Source organism: Bubalus bubalis, chromosome 13 (assembly GCF_019923935.1).
Source record: "Bubalus bubalis isolate 160015118507 breed Murrah chromosome 13, NDDB_SH_1, whole genome shotgun sequence".
Lineage (NCBI taxonomy): Eukaryota > Metazoa > Chordata > Mammalia > Artiodactyla > Bovidae > Bubalus > Bubalus bubalis.
The window spans coordinates 9,289,410-9,308,205 of record NC_059169.1 but is presented as its reverse complement, the minus strand read 5'-3'; the positions used below and the strand labels follow the sequence as shown (position 1 = coordinate 9,308,205).

At 43.8% G+C, this 18,796-nt stretch overlaps 1 protein-coding gene across 5 annotated transcripts in view; it reads right to left on the bottom strand.

Moving 5' to 3' along the window:
* The window catches only part of NALCN (sodium leak channel, non-selective), a 303,051-nt gene extending 284,685 nt beyond the window's left edge, over nucleotides 1-18,366 (bottom strand). For 2 of the 5 annotated variants that reach the window (XM_045162541.1, XM_045162544.1), the window contains exon 1: nucleotides 8,152-8,287. The gene's annotated coding sequence lies outside the window, so the exon portion shown is untranslated. Of the gene's footprint in view, nucleotides 1-8,151; nucleotides 8,294-18,255 lie in introns of those variants that run through there. The other 3 variants (XM_045162542.1, XM_045162543.1, XR_006639887.1) reach the window with 3 other exon arrangements.
* Between the last annotated feature and the right edge of the window lie 430 nt (nucleotides 18,367-18,796).

Here is an 18,796-nt window from a genome sequence, read left to right as displayed (position 1 = left end):
TTCTGTGTATCTTAGCCTTATCACTCTCATGTGTCTATAACCCAATGTATTTTTGGTCTCTGTTTACAGAAGTGCCCTTCATAAGGCAGTGCAGGAAGTTTGACAAGCATGATTTCCAGTAGCTTTATCAAAAGCAGTTGGTATTCAAATAGCTCAATAGTGGGCGGAGGCTGCACACTTACAATATGTTCATTGATGAATCTTTTCCTTAGAAACAGCTAGTGGCAACTCAGGGAGAAAAAAACACTTGGGTTCATTGCTCTCTTTGAAATGGTTAAAATCCAGTTTTGTATTCTGTGACAGCAACATTTTTACTTCTACTGGCATATACCTTCCTCAGATCATCCTAGCTCTCTTTGGACCAAAATAAAATATATTCTTCTTCTTTTATTATTTTTTTTAGCTATGAGGTACTTGCAACCCTGTGGGTCACTTCTTCTCCTTGTAACTCCCTTAGGTTTGCATTAGTCTTTTGAATCTTCCAAATTATGGTTTCCAGCACATCGTTTACCTGCTGTCCATGTGCCTAGCCTCTGTACTTAACCCCTTAAATGAGCATCTGTTCTCACAGTTTCCATCACCATCTGTTGGTGTCCCGCAGCTTCTATTATGAGTCAGGTACCTACATGGCTTCTCCCTCAACTGTAGCCATGCCAACACCATCATCACTTGAAAACCAACAGGACAGGGGTTACTGGTCAGACATCCTTCTGCTTCACTTCTTCTTCCCTGTTCCCAGATCCTATTGCCCTGAAATCAACCCTGAATACACACTGGAAGGACTGATGCTGAAGCTGAAGCTCCAATACTTTGGCTGCCTGATGTGAAGAACTGACTCATTGGAAAAGACCCTGATGCTGGGAAAGACTGAAGGCGGGAGAAGGAGACGGCAGAGGATGAGATGGTTGGATGGCATCACGGACTCAATGGACATGAATCTGAGCAGCCTCTGGGAGACAGAGAAGGACAGGCCTGGAGTGCTGCAGTTCATGGGGTCGCAAAGAGTTGCACATGACTGAGCAACTGAACCATAACAACCCTGCCCTGAACGTTTCTGGTCCCCGCAGGCAGGCCTCACACGTGCACAGACTGTCGTGCCACAGATTCTCACTGGTGACTTCTTTCCTCCTTCCTCACTCCACATATGTCTAAGGTCCCTTTCCCCTGATCCGTGTTACTAGAGCCCCTTCCAGGCCATGGGGCCTCAGGTCTCTGGATGGCCATAAATATCACCCTTTTTTCTCTCCAGGCCATGTCACGCAGCTTGCAAGATCTTAGTTCCCCAACCAGGGATTAAATCCAGGCCCACAGCAATAAAGCACAGAGTCTTAAACCACTGGACCACCAGGGATTCCTGACATCACCCTTTCTAATATGGCCTGTCTCTTTTTTATTTTATTTTTTTAATATTTATTTGACTGCACCAAGTCTTAGTTGAGGCACACAGGCTCTTTTAGCTGCGGCATATGAACTTTTAGTTTCAACATGTGGGCTCTAGTTCCCTGACCAGGGATCAAACCCAGGTCCCTGTACTTTGGGAGCACAGAGTCTTAGCAACTGGACCACCAGGGAAGTCCCTGTTTTGTCTTTTATCAGAATCACTGAGATGGTCTCTCCTGTAAATCCAGACAACCTCTGCTCATCCTCTAGTTTCCCACTCATTCATTCATACAGAAAATGCTACGAATCCACTAGGCCACCAGGCACCATGACACAGGCTGGGTATAGAGCAGGGAACCACAAGGCATTTCCGGAGCTCATTTAACCTCATGTTTCAAGGACACTGAGACCCGGGGATTTCCGCTTGTGCTTCTTTCACGCTCATATCCACACGCTTCACTTGAGTTGGCCAAACATCTGATGACCCGCCATCCTCCAACCGTTCTCAACTGCTTCAGCACCTTTTCACAGCTGTGTCCTCTGTTGTCTGCAGCCAAATCCCCATCAGTGATTCTGATTTCCTAACTTAACTCACAAAGGGTTTCTGTCTCTACACATGATTCGTCTGTTACAATGAGAAGATGTGATGTTTGGGAATAAAAGTGCAGAAGAGAGAAACGTACCACCCCAGCAGACTTACCACATCTCTTTTATTCTAAAAAGCCCCCAAAGAAGACAGCAGTCACTGATCTATCTCTGGTCATCAGGCGTCATTACAACTGGTGATGCAGCAAAATCAACAACTCGTCTTCTGGTTATTTGTGTGCTCAATCTCTGGGGCCTTTACAAGTTCAAGTGGAATCATTTAGCTACAGTCCTGTTCATGATAAGTTCAAAGTTCAGTTGTTCAGTTGTGTCCAACTCTTTGTGACCCCATAAATCACAGCACACCAGGCCTCCCTGTCCATCACCAACTCCCAGAGTTTACCCAAATTCATGTCCATCGAGTCGGTGATGCCATCCAGCCATCTCATCCTCTGTCATCCCCTTCTCCTCGTGCCCTCAATCCCTCCCAGCATCAGAGTCTTTTCCAGTGAGTCAACTCTTTGCATGAGGTGGCCAAAGTATTGGAGTTTCAGCTTTAGCATCAGTCCTTCCAAAGAACACCCAGGACTGATCTCCTTTAGAATGAACTGGTTGGATCTTCTTGCAGTCCAAGGGACTCTCAAGAGTCTTCTCCAACACCACAGTTCAAAAGCATCAATTCTTCGGCACTCAGCTTTCTTCACAGTCCAACTCTCACATCCATACATGACCACTGGAAAAACCATAGCCTTGGCTAGACGGACTTTGTTGACAAAGTAATATCTCTGCTTTTCAATATGCTGTCTAGGTTGGTCATAACTTTCCTTCCAAGGAGTAGTTCAGTTCAGTTCAGTTCAGTCGCTCAGTCTGTTCATGATACACACACATTTAACAGTAGACTTTAATCTCATTGGGCTCCCTAGACAGCACAGTGGTAAAGAATTGCCTGCCAATGCAGGAGACACAAGAGATGTGGGTTCAATCCCTGGGTCAGGAAGATTCCCTAGAGGAGGAAATGGCAACCCACTCCAGTATTCTTGTCTAGAGAATCCCATGAACAGAGGAGCCTGGCGGGCTACAGTCCATGGGTTGCAAAGAGTCGGACACGACTGAGCACACACTCTGTTGTTGTGTTGTTTAATCTCATTGCCATCACAGTTTGAGAGGGAAATTCAGAAAACTAAATTTCAGTAGTATCCCTCTGACTTCTCTCCCCTCATTTCTTTGCCTTCACTGCCACCAGAGGTTTTTCATTCATTCATTCTTGTATAAATGCATTCATTAAAAAAAAAAAAATCAATCATCCAAACCATTGTGTTAGGTGAGGTGGATTTAGCTCTCACAAAACATGCCTGGTTTCTTTCCTCCTGGAATTTCCGAATGCCCCATGATCCTGACATAGCAGACATGTTTCATTGAAAAGTAGGGACCTGATTAATTTAAGGGGCACCTCAGACCACTACACACTCATTCTACAGCCTCCACCAGCGAGTTTTCTTACTCTTGTCAGGCGAGAGTAATCTCCTCAGTTCTGTCTCATCTCAACAAAAATTTGAAATGACAGACACGAAAGCCCTTGGCGCGTCACAGCTCTTGGACAAACCGTGTTATAGCTCTTAGACAGACCAGTGTTACAGCTCCGTGGTACAGCTCAGTTTTATTTAGAAAATAGCAGGAAAATACATCCTCCAGGAGTGAGGGCATGCCGACCCAACAACAAGAAGAGCGACCCCTGGCCCTCTGGCTCCTCTTTTTACATGTTTTTTTCCTCCCCCTGGGCCTCCCCTATGTAAATTGGGCTAGCCAGGAGTGCTGTTTGTTCTGCCCGAGGTCCTCAGTCCAGTCCCCGGACCTTCCTTTGACCTTCCTTTGTTCTATTTTCACAGGCTTTTCCCTTCCTTGTCTTCTAGCCACCACCATTTTGGACTCCTGTTTCCTATTCTAACTATCTAACACTCTCACTGTCTTGTTGTTAGCTCTGCACCACCTTCTACTGAACACTTGATCCCCAGTGTGTGCCTCTGTTATCTGTGCCACCAGACCTAACTAGGTTCACACTCCTCCTGAAACTTCCTTTAGCTGGAGTGCTTACTCTCCAATGGGATACAGAGTGTGTTTCCTTCAGTATTTTCTTTTCCTTATGTTTTCCCTGCATATTTTATTTTTAAAGATTTGTGTTTAAACACTGTTTTGTAACCACCTTTTTTTTTTTTTTTTGTATCTAGCAGTATCCTATGAAATCTTTCTCTGTCCATAAATTTGTAGGCACAGAAAACATTAACTGTCAGTAAATACCATTTTCAAACATCCGCCCTTCCTTGTCTTTGTCTCCTAAGCTCATTTACAACTTTATATGAATGAGGCCTTGCCAGGTAAACAGATATAAACACATTATCTAGACCAGGCACCAATGTTGAATTTGTTGTTAAGAAAAATATCAATGTGTACTTTGGGAAACAACTGAATTTGATGTCACTGATTTTTTTTTTTTTTTGATTTGGGTGTTACAAACAATTCTTATTTCAATATTTCTATTGCTCCCTCTTTTTTTAAAAAAAATGGCTGCAATTTGTCTGCAGAACCCAAAACAACAAACCACTCTATGTATCTATATTGCAACAAGAGTTTCCTGCCTTTCCCCATATGCCTATTGTGCGCATACTGAAATCTTCCAGGGTACTTCAGCTCATCAGAATAACAATGGGAAGAGCAACGGGGATGCTTATTCCTGAAGCTGGAGCTGCCAATGTCCTGGTTTCTTAAAGTTAGACTGTTCCTCTGGCCTAATCTTCTCCCAGGCAGAAAGAAAGAAAGAAAAGTGAAGTCGTTCAGTCATGTCCGAATCTTGGTGACCCCATGGACTGTAGCCTGTCAGGCTCCTCCATCCATGAGATTTTCCAGGCTAGAATACTGGCGTGGGTTGCCATTCCCTCCTCCAGGGGATCGTCCCAACCCAGGGTTCAAACCCGGGTCTCCTGCACTGCAGGCAGACTCTTCACCGTCTGCACCACCAGGGAAGCCCCTTCCAGGCAGAGGACATGTCCATTCAGAACAAATGAATACACAGTCATACATTTCATGCCATGGTTTTAAATCAGCGGGAAAGCCCTACTATTTCTGTCCTGTTCTCCGTCACCCCAAATCCTTCTCTCCTGCCTCACACTTTCCTAGGACCGACTGACCCTTCCTGGAGCCTTGGGTGACCGCACCTGTCTCTGCTCAGCTGAGTGTCCTGTTACTCCATCTCCAAGGGCTGAAATTCCTCGCCTCATTCCTCAAGCCCAGATCATCTTGATGCTCAGCTCTGGGTACCAGTGATGGGTGTCCTGTGCTTTCTGGATACCCTGCACCCTCCTCTTACAGCCTTGACAGCCCAGCACGTGGCGCTTCCCCTCGCTGGATGCCGGCAGCCCTGGGATTTCCTGTTCAGTGACGCTCTGCCTCTCAATCTTACCAACCAACAGCACTTATGGGAAAGTGTTAAAGATAGAATCAGATGGAAAGCTGAATAGATACTTCCTAGTCTAAATGCTTTGAAGAAAATAAAACAGTCCTCAAACACACACATACACACACACACACACACACACACACACACACACACACAAACCTGCTGAAAAACCCATGAAAAAATGATGAAATGCTTTGAAAGTATAATAAAGTACAGAGCTCATCAGTTGATTTCCTCCCCGGTTATGCTGACCACAATGTAGAAACACACACCCTCCAACAAAGCTGTTTTCTGAGGGCTTTGATTATTGTGTAGGCCAGGCCTGGTTCTAAGCACGTCACATATAACATTCAGTTCTTACGAGAACCATTTCACAGATCAAGGAACTTAGGGACAGAGCTGAACCAAGATATAAACCAAGACAAGGTGACTTACAGAACTATTAAAAATTAAGTACATTATAAAATAAGTAAGAAAAAGAAAACTACCTTTCAATATGTTCTAATCACACGGCCTGATTATTTCTAAACCCTCTTGGTATTGAGTATTGTTTGTGAAAATACTACAGACATTTTCATTTCTTAAAATTGAATCCATTGGTATTATATGGTTCATGTTATAGTTATTCCAGCCACACATTTATAAAAATGTATCAATTTTTTTTCCAGCAAGAAATCATCAGACGCCTCATCAAATTCATCTAAATGTCACTTTTAGGTTTCTGAAGTCATTATTCATTTATCCAGCCTTTTTCCTTGAAGATGAATCCTAGAAATAGTATATTATGATTTTATTACCTTTTCTATAAATTGTGAAAACAATTTGAGAAAAAAAAGCATCTACTAACTCCTACCTGATAATCTTACATCATGCAGTAAAGAGACAGCTGTCTTCACTTCCTAAAAATGACAGATTTCTTCATTTCCTAGAGTTAGTTCCAGTCTCATAAATTCTGAACAGAATGTGCTGAGAATGTGAAGACTAGAAAATAGATCCGACTTATGATATATAGGTAAAAGAGTGTACGTTTTTCTGCAGAGACTGTCTTACAGCAGAAAGGAGAGATTTAGTGAGAGAAATTCTTCTGTTATCCAAAAATCCAAAACGCAAAGTACCGCAAGGATGTAATTCCATTCTGCAATGTTCTTTGTCCTTCCAGTAAGGAAACTCCAGACTAAACAAGCTACCAGAGCTAGCAAGTGGTGTTCTTTATTCAATAACAATAGAAAACTGTTTAATCTAAAAGTTTCCAATACTAATGTGTTGGATCATCCCAATAATGGGAGATTTCTTCTTTCTGGATATTCTCAGGGACAATGACTACACACATATCATAGACTGTGTAGAAAAGAATTCTGCTCTGTCTGGAAGTTTGCAACAGATTACATTCCAAGAGGCTTCCAATGATAAAATTAGCACATTCTTGAAGTTGTTCATAAGTTTATGCATTTCATCAACTCTTAGGGTAGGAAGGTGGTCTATAAACTACTGTACATAATTTTAGCAGAGAATCAAGCTTAAGTTTTACCCATTCTTTTTTTTTTTTACTTGAAAAATGAGAGCAAACATTTATTGAAAGCTGGCTCTGTGCCAGGCACTATTCCAAGCTCACGATACCTCTGCAGAGTAGTTTTTAGTATTATCCCCACTGTACAGATTAAAAGTCTTGCCAAGACCTACATGAACTGGAAGCAAGTCTAGAACCCAGGGACTCTGTTTTGTTGGGAGAGCAGAGGTAGGGGCAGAGAATCTGACTTACTTTTTAACTTCAAAGAACTTTTGTACAATTCGAAGGTTTTGCAACCATGATGCATTTCATCACTTCATGGCAACTAGATGGGGAAACAGTGGAAACAGTGGCTGACTTTGTTTTTCTGGGCTCCAAAATCACTGCAGATGGTGATTGCAGCCATGAAATTAAAAGATGCTTATTCTTTGGAAGGAAAGTTATGACCAACATAGATAGCATAGTCAAAAAGCAGAGACATTACTTTGCCAACAAAGGTCCGTCTAGTCAAGGCTATAGTTTTTCCAGTGGTCATGTATGGATGTGAGAGTTGGACTATAAAGAAAGCGGAGCACCAAAGAATTGATGCTTTTGAACTGTGGTGTTGGAGAAGACTCTTGAGAGTCCCTTGGACTGCAAGGAGATCCAACCAGTCCATTCTAAAGGAGATCAGTCCTGGGTGTTCACTGGAAGGACTGATGCTAAAGCTGAAACTCCAATACTTTGGCCACCTGATATGAAGAGCTGATTCATTGGAAAAGACCCTGATACTGGGAAAGATTGAGGGCAGGAGGAGAAGGGGACGACAGAGGATGAGATGGTTGGATGGCATCACCAACTCAATGGACATGGGTTTGGGTGGACTCCAGGAGTTGGTAATGGACAGGGAGATGTGGCATGCTGCAGTTCATGGGGTTGCAAAGAGTTGGACATGACTGAAGGACTGAACTGAACTGAACTGAATTTCATCATAATTTAAGACAAGTCAAATATGAAAACCATCAGTTTTTAAACATAAACAAATGACACTTGAAATTTGCTGAGGATTCATTATGTGTGAAGATAAGAGCTTGGAGTGGATTATATCATCGACTGCTCCCCACATCACAGTGAAGCAGCTGTCTTTGTTATTCCCATTTTACAGATGACCCTGAGCTTTAGAGAAGGTAAGTGTCTTACCCAAGGTCACTTTCTGACCTTTATCCCCATAACATTCAGCTGTGCATACCTTTCAGTCTGACCTTTCGAGGGCTTTGTGAATAGAATCTTCTCTTTTTCAGAGAACAATGATGGGGAGTCTCCAAGTTCTAGCCTTTCCCAAATCTGGGGAATGAAACCAAGTTAGATAGAGCAAGGCAGTATCTCACTTCCCTGGTGGCTCAGATAGTATAGAATCCACCTGCAAATGTAGAAGACACAGGTTCAATCCCTGGGTTGGAAAGATGCCCTGGAGAAGGAAATGGCAACCCACTCCAGTATTCTTGCTTAGAGAAATCCCACGGACAGAGGAGCCTGGCGGGCTACAGTCTCTGGGCTCCCAAAAGAGCTGGACACGACTGAGAGACTAAACGACAAAGGCAGACTGCAACGCCTGGAGCAAGCGTCTCCTGTTCCCTGAGCATCCTTCACTTTTGAAAGTTAATTGGCCCAATGCAATGCATCTTTTCTTTTAATGGGTTACTAGTGGTTGGAGGAAAGACGGGCAGCTGCCTGAGTCCTAGGTCTGCCTTCGCGACAAGCAAAGCGCTGCACCTGAGCAGACAAACTAAGATAGCGCTAAAATTTGGCCCCAGATCACAGCAGCAACCCCTGTTTCTGTATTCTCTGCCTCCTTCTCTCCAAATGACTTCTCATTTGGGTATTTACTCATCGATGCCTTGGCCTGGCTACATTGGGATCCAGCCCTGCAAACACAGTTACACATATGGTCTGGTCTCAGCAGGACCGCAAGGGCCACCCAAGATGGGTCACCGAACAGCAGAAGCCAAACCTTTCAAAGGGCATCTCCAACTGCAGGCTCTTTGTCTCTCGCTTCCTTTTGTCAACACACTGATGGAAAACAGAAAACAGATCCCCACCTTTTATATTGAGTCTACTTCCTAAATCCCAAAGAAAAGCAGCATTTTTTTTTTCCTGGTTCTTTCTACAAATACTTAAAAACAGTGTCATGACTTCCTCAAGGATTCTGGGCTGTTTCATTTTGAATTGTGAAAACGGAATTTTCTTTGACCTTTAAAAATCACTGGATTTGGTAAAGGAATTCAGGATAGAGTATGAGGACCCAAAACTCTTTAATACTGCACTCCGCATGCCAAACTACAACAGCCCAGCAGTAGGAGAGGGTCTCCGTTGTATCTGTGTCGCCTGAGTCACTGTATTGATTACAAATTGGGGCGATCAGCTCACGCATGTAGGCTGAACAGCCTCTTTCCGACTTCTCTGCTCAGGAAATTCAGTCAATCCTTTTAACAAGCCCCAGCCTTTCACTCCACATTTAGAAAGGATAGGCATTTTAAATTTTGTGATTTGTTTTGGGCACAAGGTAGGTGTAAGAAATTTTTAAGAAAAGAATATCAGAACTAAAAATCACCACGGGCTTATGATAAGAATTTTTAAGAAAGGTCCAGTTTCCTCCAAGTCATGGCAGAGTTTTTAAGGATTTTCATCATCCAATAGGGGCTTCCCAGGTGGGGCAGTGGGTAAAGGATCCTCCTACCAAAGCAGGAGATTCAGGTTCGATCCCTGGGTCAGGAAGATCCCCTAGAGGAGGAAATAGCAACCCACTCCAGTATTCTTGCCTGGAAAATTCCATGGAGATAGGAGCCTAGTGGACTGCAGCCCATGGGGTCGCAAAGAGCTGGACAGGACTGAGCACTCACACATCATCCAACAGTCAAGGACAGGCATTTCATTCTAAGAAACCGCTGCTGCTGCTGCTGCTAAGTCGCTTCAGTCGTGTCCGACTCTGTGGGACCCCATAGACGGCAGCCCACCAGGCTCCCCCATCCCTGGGATTCTCCAGGCAAGAACACTGGAGTGGGTTGCCATTTCCTTCTCCAATGCATGAAAGTAAAAAGTGAAAGTGAAGTTGCTCAGTCATATCTGACCCTCAGTGACCCCATGGATTGCAGCCTACCAGGCTCCTCCGTCCATGGGATTTTCTGGGCAAGAGCACTGGAGTGGGGTGCCATTGCCTTCTCCAAAGAAACCGCTACTATCATTTAAATATTACGAAAGACGAGAAAAGGAGATCATCTCTTTTTATTGTGGCTGCTTAATCTTGCAATGAACCTGCAAAGGTTGATCAAAGAAGATGGATGGCGAAAACAGTGGTTTTCAAAACTTTTCCATAAATAGTATGCAAAGTCAAAAGAAGCTTTCTATTTATTTGTGTACGTGCAGTTGTTCCATTTTGTGATATGAATCTCCAAAACCTGGACAAAGAAGGTGAATGTTTTAAAACAGTCGTTTCCAAAGATTGTTAACATTCATCATTCAGGGAGGTTTGTAAACATTCTCAACCATCCTTCACCTCAGACATACAAAATCAGAACCCTGTGAGCCAAGTATGCAAAGTGCTTTTAAAAAAAAAACATTCCCCAGGTGATTCTTAACACTCTCCCCCAGCACTGATCCCAAGAGTGATGGATGGAATCATCGGTCTAGATGCTCAGAGGAGCATTCAGGTGACGACAGTCAAGACTTTATTTGGGGGAAAAATCAGAGAGACTGGTATAAACAAGAAAGGCAAAATAGAAATCTGAAGCAAAGAATCTGATTTATAATCGAATGTATATATGCTTGGTGCTCAATCACTCAGTCATGGCAGACCCTTTGTGACCCCATGGACTGTAGCCCACCAGGCTCTTATGTCCATGGGATTTTTCAGGCAAGAATACTGGAGTGGGTTACCTTTTCCTACTCCAGGGGATCTTCCCAAACCAGGGATTGAACCCAGGTCTCCTGAGTCTCCTGCACTGTCAGGTAGATTCTTTACCACTGAGCCACCTTGGAAATCCAAATGTGTATATATATGTACACCAATAGTATATTCTAAGTTTTCCTCAGAGAATTTCTGAATTATCTCAAAAATATTTGATGTATTTAAACATATTTGATATACAAGGATACATTTTTGCCTGATGAGAATATAACTAAAAATTTGATTTTCCTTGACTTTTGTACTATAATTTTCTACTTGAGAATATACTCTGAAATGGCTATTCATTTCATGAAAGGAACAAAGCAAAAATAATTTGTCTAGTTTAACTAGCTAGCTTTTAATATCATTTTCAACATTATCTAATGAAAAGTAGAAAATTATTTTTAGGTTCCTCAGAGTTTAAAATTTCTTTTCTCCTGAAAGTACTGACATACCGAATTAAGAGAAAAGGAAAGAATAATTCAACAAGCTCTAGTTCTGAAAATTTAAATGCCTTATTTGCAATATTTATCTTAATCTCTGTGCTTCAGCTCCTGGGAGGAAAAGTTAAGAAAGTTTTCATACTTGAATTGTATACATATATTTTTTACCCCAGGCAAATCTTATGATACATTCTCAACTGTATTTTAAGCCATCACTGTCTTGTATCTCCTCTGATACAAATTTGTATCTTGTCTGACACAGGCCTCCATAATTTGTACTTTCCAGAAATAATAGGCAATTTTAAAAAATCCTTCCTCTACTTCAAAAGTGATACATGAAGCTGTATCACCTATGAATTTCATAACGATAAAGAACAGACATAGAAACAGTGAGGCAAAAGATTTAACCTATAGCTACTGCTAACTGAAAGATAAAGAAGAAACTAGTTGTTTTACCGAGGCAGTACAAATAGTGACAAAAACACGGACAATCACCCAAGCTTGAGGTCCTGGCTTTGTTCCTCACCCATCCCTTCCTTTCATTCTGTTGGTTCTGCCACCAAGACCTGCTGGCATTTGTTCTATTGATAAACCACCATCCTCCTCTGCATTTCCGTTCCTATAGTCCCATGTCAGTTACCCATCTGTAGAATTTCATGTCCTGTTTCTCCAACACCTTTCCTCACAGGCCCCCATTCTCACCCTTCTCATTCTTGACCTCATTTTTAGTTCTTGGCACACTGATACTTTCTACAGATAGCTATATGCATTCAGTTCAGTTCAGTCGCTCAGTCGTGTCCAACTCTTTTCGACCCCATGAATTGCAGCACGCCAGGCCTCCCTGTCCATCACCAACTCCTGGAGTTTACTCAAACTCACATCCATCGAGTTGGTGATGCCATCCAGCCATCTCATCCTCTGTCGTCCCCTTCTCCTCCTGCCCCCAATCCCTCCCAGCATCAGAGTCTTTTCCAATGAGTCAACTCTTCGCATGAGGTGGCCAAAGTACTGGAGTTTCAGCTTTAGCATCATTCCTTCCAAAGAAATCCCAGGGCCGATCTCCTTCAGAATGGACTGGTTGGATCTCCTTGCAGTCCAAGGGACTCTCAAGAGTCTTCTCCAACACCACAGTTCAAAAGCATCAATTCTTCGGCGCTCAGCTATATACATTAGTAGGACTTAAAGACTGGACTACTGGGTTTTATTTTATTTTTTTTCTATCAGATCCAGAATTTTTCTATTTTATCATGAATTCATTCATGTTTTTAAACATCATCTTCTTTCTTCTCCTCTCCAGTCTGTTTCATTGTTTTCTTTATTTCCTAAGCTAAAATGCTGCTTCCTTATCCCATTGTAGGTCACAGATGCCTTTGAGGAAATACGTCACCTAAGGACCATGTTGCCTCCAAAACTAAAACACACAAGAATACGCTTGACTATCCAGAGTACAATGCTATAATAATCAGTATATGTATATAGAAAGCTTGTAAGTATAACTTTATTAAAGTTATTAAAGTTTATAAAGTGTTACTGCTCAGTCGTGTACAATTCTTTGTGACCCCATGGGCTGTAGCCCGTCAGGCTCCTCTGTCCATGGGGATTCTCCTGGGAGGAATACTGGAGTGGGTTGCTACTCCCTTCTTTAGGGGATCTTCCCGACCCAGGGATAGAACCTGGGTCTTCTGCATTGCAGGCAGATTCTTTACCATCTGAGCCACTAAGGAAGCTCTCATTAAAAATAGTAACCAATACAATATTGTAAAGTAATTAGCCTCCAGTTAAAATAAATAAACTTAAAAAATAAAATAAAATAAAAATATAGTAACTTTTATTATTTTAAGGTCCTTTTTCCCCCTCATTTAATTATCTTTTTAAACTATTGTTCTGTTTTTATATACTTAACCTCACTGGGATTTTTGTTTTTGTTTCTGGGTTTGTCTTTGTTTGGTAGCACACGCCTAATATGTATTTCTTCATCTCTTTTATATTTCATTTTGAGCCATACCAGTATCTTAAGAGAATCATAGTCTGCTTTTTTGCAGAATTAATGCATTTTCAGTATATTATTTAACAGCTGCTTTAATTTTGCAAAGGTTCAAGAATGAAGTCAATCTTAATTTTCCTTTGTGAATACTTTTCTTTAAGAAACTTCATCAAAATACTGAGAGGATAGTTTTCTTTTTCTTATTTTTCAAATTCAAAGCATTCAGCAGGCTAGATCTAGATGCTGGTGGTGGTTTAGTCGCTAAGTTGTGTCCGACTCTTTGCGACCCCATGGACTGTAGCCCGCCAGGCTCCTCTGTCCATGGGATTTCCCAGGCAAGAATACTGGAGTGGGTTGCCATTCTCTCCTCCAGGGGATCTTCCCAACCCAGGGATTGAACCTGGGTCTCCTGCATTGCAGGTGTATTCTTTACCAAATGAGCCACCAGGGAAGCCCAGATCTAAATGCTGGCTATCTTTAATGTTTCTGGTCCAGAATACCCTATCTTCATATGCATGTTTGTTTTTCCCTCTAAAAGAAAATAATTACTATATTTTACTTAGAATTAGGGCTGTGTTCCATGTGCTCTGATCTCCTGGAAGGAAGAGCACTGATGTGTGTGTTGGTGCTGGCTGTCTTCCACACAACATCCCTACCCCAGACAAAGCCTTCTTTTCATCTCCTTCCTTTGCATAATTGGAGATAAGTCTCACTCTTGATCCCTGCATAAATGACTCCCTTGGCAGCAGCATTCTGAATTTTCATACTCCTAATGCTCCTGGAGCCCCTTCCAAAGAACCCCCAGTCCTGCCCCACCCTCTGGGGGTCCGTCCCTGTCCACCAAGCACATTCTGTTTGGCGTGTCTGCCCTGGCCCTGGGGTCTCGTGAAGAAATTGCTTCAGAAGTCAGGTAATTCCGTCGCACCAACAGAATGCTCTAACTTGAGCCTTCACCTCTCATATCAAGGGCTTCAGCAGCAGCTCTGTTCCTCATTTTTTGTACAAATCTCTGAGAAAGAGAGTTGTGGTCTGAACCTTAGTTTCGCCCATCAGTCACAAAGTGTCTGCCTGCAATGCGGGAGACCCGGGTTCGATCCCAGGGTTGGGAAGATCCCCTGGAGAAGGAAATGGCAACCCACTCCAGTACTCTTGCCTGGAAAATTCCATGGACTGAGGAGCCTGGTGGGCTACAGTCCATGGGGTTGCAAAGAGTCGGACACGACTGAGTGAATTCACTTTTCACTTTCACATGGGCCCAGTCCCATCCATACAGTATCTACAAGATATGCCTTAGGGTCAACAGCCAATGAACAAACGGTCTCTCCATACCTGTAGGGGTGCATGTTTCTCACTATAACAAATTTCTTTGCTCATTTATCTGAACTCTGAGTAGGAAGGCAAAGAACAGAGTGAGATACCTGAGCTCAAAAATCATTTTTTCCTAAAAGACTTTGCATTTAGTTACTCTTTTTATTCAGCATACACCTTTTATAGCATTCCTATTCTTATTTTACACTGTGAGGTGTATTTTATCAGCTGGATTTCAGCTGAATTTGTTAAAGGTTAAGTCTTTATATACTGCAAAGGTCATCAATCCAAGCTACTATTTTATCTTCTTTTGCTCCTGTAAAAGAGGGAAGATGAGCCACAAATACTAAAAAGAAGGCAGATTTACCTCAGAAAGCATATAACTCATCTTATTCAAAATTACAATTTTAGGAAACCAACTTGAAGTTATGTCTATCCATAACATATAACATATATCTATAAATTTATATAATATATATAATTATATATAATATGTATATATATCTACTTAGAAATTTAGATAATCATTTTTTCCAGGAATATAACTGCTTGGAATTTATCATGAAAAAAAATATCCAGTAGAAATAAATCCTTATACTCTCATTATCAGGGCATTATTTACAATGATGAAAAGCTAAAAACAGCAAAAATCCAATGATAGAGGTATGGTCATAATGAGACTATATTCAAAGAGGACAGTCTTAAATAGCCATGTATAAATTTTAAGAATGAAAGCTGTATAGAAACATGATGAATGCTTATAATAAATAATAAATGGATAAACTAAGATAAATGCACAATACATGACCACAACTATACAAAAGTCATATAGTCTTAAAGATACACAGATAGTACAATCTTCAGTACTAGGTTGTTGGGACTATGGTTGTTTATTTTCTTTTCACTACCATTTCTGTCATTTCTCTCAAATCTAATTATTTCTTTAATTGAACGGATGAATTTTTAAATGTTTGCACACAAAAAGTTTTGAAGGTGTAACAAATTCTTGGACAAATCCTTGAGACAAGAAAGAATCATAAAACATGAGAGTCAAGCTCCAAAATGTTGATATAATTGGGGCTGCTGCTGCTGCTGCTAAGTCACTTCAGTCGTGTCCGACTCTGTGTGACCCCAGAGACGGCAGCCCACCAGGCTCCCCCGTCCCTGGGATTCTCCAGGCAAGAACACTGGAGTGGGTTGCCATTTCCTTCTCCAATGCATGAAAGTGAAAAGTGAAAGTGAAGTCGCTCAGTCGTGTCAGACTCTTAGCGACCCCATGGACTGCAGCCTTCCAGGCTCCTCCATCCATGGGATTTTCCAGAGTACTGGAGTGGGGTGCCATTGCCTTCTCCAATAATTGGGGAGGGGGACACAATTATAATTTCTTTAGACTGAAGGTCATAGTTTCCAAACCAAAACTAGAAAATAGGCTATCTCACTGTGTCTCCTCTTGACTGCATATTTATCTTTGTTGACAGATTCGTAAGGCCTGGTCTATCTCTTTTCCTCACTGAAATCTCAGTTCCTAGCGCAATGCAGTCCATGGGGTCGCACAGAGTTGGACACAACTGAGAGACTTCACTTTCACTTTTCACTTTCATGCACTGGAGAAGGAAATGGCAACCCACTCCAGTGTTCTTGCCTGGAGAATCCCAGGGACAGGGGAGCCTGGTGGGCTGCCGTCTATGGGGTCACACAGAGTCAGACACAACTGAAGCGACTTAGCAGCAGCAGCAGTGCGATACCTGGCTTACACTGGGATACAATACAACTGGGAGATGTTATTTTTTTTTCCCCTTCACAAACTTATGACTCTTCCCCTTGGATAAATTTAAATAGCCATGAAAAATTTTAAAGGATCACCGCGTCACTGATAAAAGATGAAACAAACACATATAGGCCGGCCCAGTGTGTGCACACATCTACACAGTCACAAAGGATGCAGGAAAGAGCAGAGCGGCGAATGGTTTCAAAGAAATACCACGTGGAAGAAGAAGAAAAAAATGCTAGTCAAAACCTCAATTCTCTAAACAAGCAACATAGAAGATAAACAAGAAGCAAGAAGAAGATAAAGAGATACTTTTTTCTTTTACAAGGATAATATTTTTCTTCTGACTACCTTGCAATTTCTAGCCAGTTTTGCTACCATTCCACATGGCTTGTCTTCAAGGTTCTAGGGCTCTTAGTATCCTCACTATCTACTCCGCCAAAATGTCACGTCTTCTAGGAACTCCAGGAGGGTCCAATCAGCCTGTTTGTGTTTTGATTTTTTTCCCACATCTGATTTTTCTTTCATTCTGTCTGGCTTTAGCAATAGCTGAGTCAAATATAATACGGTGTTTGCATGCTCATTCATGTCCCACTCTTTGTGACCTCACAGCCCACCAGGCTCCGCTGTCCATGAAATTTTCTAGACAAGAATACTGGAATGGTTTGCCATTTCCTACCAGAGATCAAACCCTCATCTCTTGTGTCTCCTGCATTGGAAGGCAGATTCTTTACCACTGAGCTACCTGGCAAGCCCCCAAATATGCTACAGATGAACACAATATCCACATCAAAGGCCCAGAGAAGGAAAGCCCACCAATTAGGCAATACATTTTTGTTGTAGAGGACTGAGAAGCCATGATTTTGATCCAGAACTGTTGAAACTTAATCTTTGAATGTTAAAAAAAAAAATCTTGCTGCATATCTGCCTAAGGGATAACCGTCATAAACCAACCTCTGCTGCTTAATTTCAAGCCACAGCTGTAGTTATGAAAATATGAATCATATATCTTTTTTAAATAGCCACCTGTTACTTTCTCATCCCTATTCAAGGTCTTTGCCAACCTCGACCTTCTCCTACACAGTCAAGGGTTCTGCATCTGTCTGGCCACCGGGGAAATCCAGGCCTAGGTGATGACCATACAGACATGAGATTAAAAACACATCCTTCTCAGGCCTGAACCTGAGTGCGTCTGAACACTCATCCTTGATAATACATTCCCTGAACAATTATGCCGAAAATCGAAACATGTATCCTGTGATATTTCAAGCATTTATCAGGACCTGAGTTTAGAGTTATCAGGCTAGCCTGAAAAAGGAAAATTCGAGTCAGAGAGACAAGACCCCGCTCAGGGTTCCGGGCCGCCAGCCAGGCCAGGCGGGCCTGCACCAAATCTCTTCAAGGGCTCAGTGACAAAACGGTGTGGCTTTGGCAGGTCACTGCTTCGCTAGCCCTGTGGCCACCCTAATGACAGCCTCTCAGAAAGGCCAAATGATGAAAGGAGGGGTGAGAAGCGGGCGGAGGCAGCCGCAGGAGACCGGGGCCGGGGTGGGCGAGGCCCCCGCGGAAACCTGCGGGCGCGGAGGGCCCCACACCTGCGCGGTGACCCCGAGGCGCGCCGCGCATCCTCCGCCTCCCCGGCCACCTGTCTCCCAGGTGCCCGCGGGGCAGGCCGAGGTCTGGCGGCCGCGAGGCATCCAGCGCCCACCGAGGCCGGGAAGGTGCCCCCCACGCTGGGGCCCGGGAGGCGGCGGCGGCCCGCGCCGGGTCCCCGTGGAGACGGGGGTGCCCCCCTTCCCCTCCAATTCCCTCTCGCGGGCCGCGCCCTCGCCCCCCGCCCGCCTGGGCCGGGCCTTGGCCAGGACGACCCGCGCGGCCCCCGCCCGGGCCTGGTGGCCGAGACCAACCTGTAACCCCAGCGCTCGGAGCGGTCATGGTGCGGCGTTGGCGGCGGCGGCGGCGGCGGCGGCGGGCGGGGCGCGCACCCACCGCGGGGACGCGGCCCCTCGCCTCCCGCGGCTCCGGCGGCGCGCGCCACCCGGTTGATGCGGCTGCCACCCGGGCGGCCGGGCCTGCTAGGGCGGCGCGGGGGCTGGGGGCGGGGGCGGGGGGTTAGGGCCTTTTTTCTTTTTGCCTTTTCTGGTTTTTTTTTTTTTTTTTTTTTTTAATCAGAGTTGTCTTTGCCGCAGGGGCTGGGAGGCTGGATGCAGCCCGAGAGGAGATGGCCGAGGAGGCGGCACTGCTGTTGGCGGCGAACGGGGAGCGTGGGTACCAGCAGGTTCCTTCTCCCTGGCTGCCACCGGCTCAGCCTCCCAGCGGCAACAGCTGGCTCTCCTCTGCCAGCTCCTCCTGGGGCTCCTGGCGAGCTCACCAAGCACGCCTTGTGCGCTCGGGACGGGCACACGCGGGGCCACCGCGGACACGCGAGCCGGGCCCATGCACGCGCGT